The sequence below is a fragment of the Babylonia areolata genome, chromosome 23 (assembly GCF_041734735.1).
Source record: "Babylonia areolata isolate BAREFJ2019XMU chromosome 23, ASM4173473v1, whole genome shotgun sequence".
Lineage (NCBI taxonomy): Eukaryota > Metazoa > Mollusca > Gastropoda > Neogastropoda > Buccinidae > Babylonia > Babylonia areolata.
The window spans coordinates 15,817,926-15,820,425 of NC_134898.1; the positions used below are offsets into that span (position 1 = coordinate 15,817,926).

Genomic DNA, 2,500 nt, shown 5'->3' on the forward strand with positions numbered 1-2,500 from the left:
CATGGAAAGAGTGGGATATATTTTTATTATGCTTCAGTGCTTCTGTTTTTTTTTTTGTTTTTGTTTTTCTCTCTCTCTTTTGTTTGGTTGCTTGTTTTTTTTGTTTTGTTTCGTTTTTTTCTTCTTTTTCTTTCTTTCTTTTTTTCTCCCTCGGTCTCTCTTTTTTCTATTTAGTTATCGTTTCTCTCTCCTCTCTCTCTCTCTCTTTTTTTTTTTCTTTTTTTTTTTTTTTTTTGTCTTTCTTGGCATGACGGGGCATGTGCATATAACTAACCCGCTGAACGTCTGAAGAGCATGTCTGTGAATTCTATCACAGAACAGAAGAAGAGAATTGCTGGTTTTTGTTTTTTTTGAAGCGCAATTTCAGTTTCAGTTCCAAGGAGGGGACGGGGTGGGGTGTTGAGGCGTGCATAAACTGAAACTGAAAAAGCATGAAAGAAGTAATAGTGGTGTCAGGAAAACGAAACGCCCTGTTTCTGAGGGTATCAGTGACAAGACAAGACAAGAAGAAGAAGAAGAAGAAGAAGAAGAAAAATGTCTTGTGGGAAAGAAGAACAGAAGGTGTCCTCAAAAGATGATGACAGAGGCAATCTTCTCGCTGTCTGCAAAGAAAGGTGACAGAGGAAAAGATTGGTGGAAATGTGTAAGATTTCCCTCAGAACGTAAGGGAAGCCCGGGTCTGGGGGGGGGGGGGGGGGGGGGGGGGGGGGGGGGGGGGGGAGGGGACGGGGGGGGGGGGGGGGGGGAGGGAAGGGGGGGAGGGGGAGGGGGAGAAAAAAAAAGGTCATTGTCGTACTGTATAGGGTTGGTGTTTTGGGTTGGTTTTTTTTTGTTTGTTTGTTTTGTTTTTTTCGTTTTTTTTTAACCCTGCCTCTGTGTTCTCTGTCTCTGTCTGTCTGTCTGTCCGCCTCTGCTGTCTTCCAAGAGAAGGATATAGAAAAGCAGTGTATGCTTATTCTTTTTTGTTGTTGTTGTTGTTGTTTTCCTAAATAAAGACCATTATGGCTTCAATTCGATTTGAATCAATAAAAGGAATATAACTTATTCTGTTACCTTTTTTTTGTATATAATTATATAAAGATCGTTTTGACTTCAGTCAAAAGTTGATTTCTCTATGGATTAACAAAGTGTTTTATTGAATTGTAAATGAATTGAATTAATTGAATCGATTTGAATACATCTGTATGTCTGATTCTCTCTCTCTCTCTCTCTCTCTCTCTCTCTCTCTCTCTCTCTCTGTCTCTGCATCTGTCTCATTGTCTCAGTCTCCCCCCAACCCCCCTCCTCTGGATGATTTCAGTTGCCGACAACCCCCCACACAACCTAAACCTAAATGCACATGGGTCAGTCAGGAATTGGAATTGATTTTATCTGCCATGCTCGAATAGACTGGGAGGGACTGGGTGAATGGTAAAAAAACACAGGACGAAAGTTGTGCTCTCTCTCTCTCTCTCTCTCTCTCTCTCTCTCTCTCTCTCTCTCTCTCTCTCTCAGATGTCTCTTACATCTGTGTTAAAATTTTTATCGTTACTTTTCTGTGTTAATTTCACTTGAATCATTCATGTGTAGCATTCATGCTAGGGTGTTGTTGTTTTTCCCTTGGTGTGTGTGTGTGTGTGTGTGTGTGTGTGTGTGTTAGTGTGTGTGTGTGTGTGTGTGTGTGTGTGTGTGTGTGTGTGTGTGTTAGTGTTAGTGTGTGCGTGTGTGCGTGTGTGTGTTACTCGCTTCCGTTCCGTACAGATGTGAGCGATGTTGTGTCTCTCAGTTTGACGCTGTGTTATACTCGTACATTATACATGTATTAAGTATTCAGTATAACTACATTTATATGCGTACATGTTTGTGTGTCTCTTAGAACAACGGCAGATGTGTAAGTCGGCCAAAGTGCTAATATCTTCACCGTTGGAAAATAAAGATTTATTCATTCATTCATTCATTCATTCTCTCTCTCTCTCTCTCTCTCTCTCTCTCTCTCTCTCTCTCTCTCTCTCTCTCTCTCTCTCTCTCTCTCTCTAATATTGCTGTTCACAGTTTCAGATACTGTAGTAGGAGTGAATATGTACATATGTGTCGATTGTGCAACCTGGGTAGGGAAGATGAATTGCATTTTTTTTTTTTTTTTGCTATGTTGCCCTGCTTTGAGTGACCTCAGACAAAGATTAATTCAACCTAAATATTATATAGATCCCTGTGCTTTTAGATTTAATCTGCTCATGTCGTCAAAACATGAGCTTACCCAACAAAACTTGGCAATATACTTATATGAGGCATTGAAGAGTCTTCGAATTGTTATTTTGTGAATGCTGTTGAGTACTGTATTAGCTACTTTTGTTTGATTTGTGATGTTGGTTTATCGTGTCAAGTCATTTTCCTAATTTATTTTCTTGTATGACCCCCTTCAGTAAGGGCTTTGGCCTTAATCTGAATAAAACATCGTTATCGTTATCGTTATCGTTATCTCTCTCTCTCTGTCCTTTACAATAACCTGCGGGGAAAAAAA

At 40.0% G+C, this 2,500-nt stretch overlaps 1 protein-coding gene across 1 annotated transcript in view; it reads right to left on the reverse strand.

The window, feature by feature from the left end:
* The window catches only part of LOC143298296 (cubilin-like), a 435,974-nt gene that overhangs the window by 167,477 nt on the left and 265,997 nt on the right, over positions 1-2,500 (reverse strand). The window lies entirely within an intron of this gene.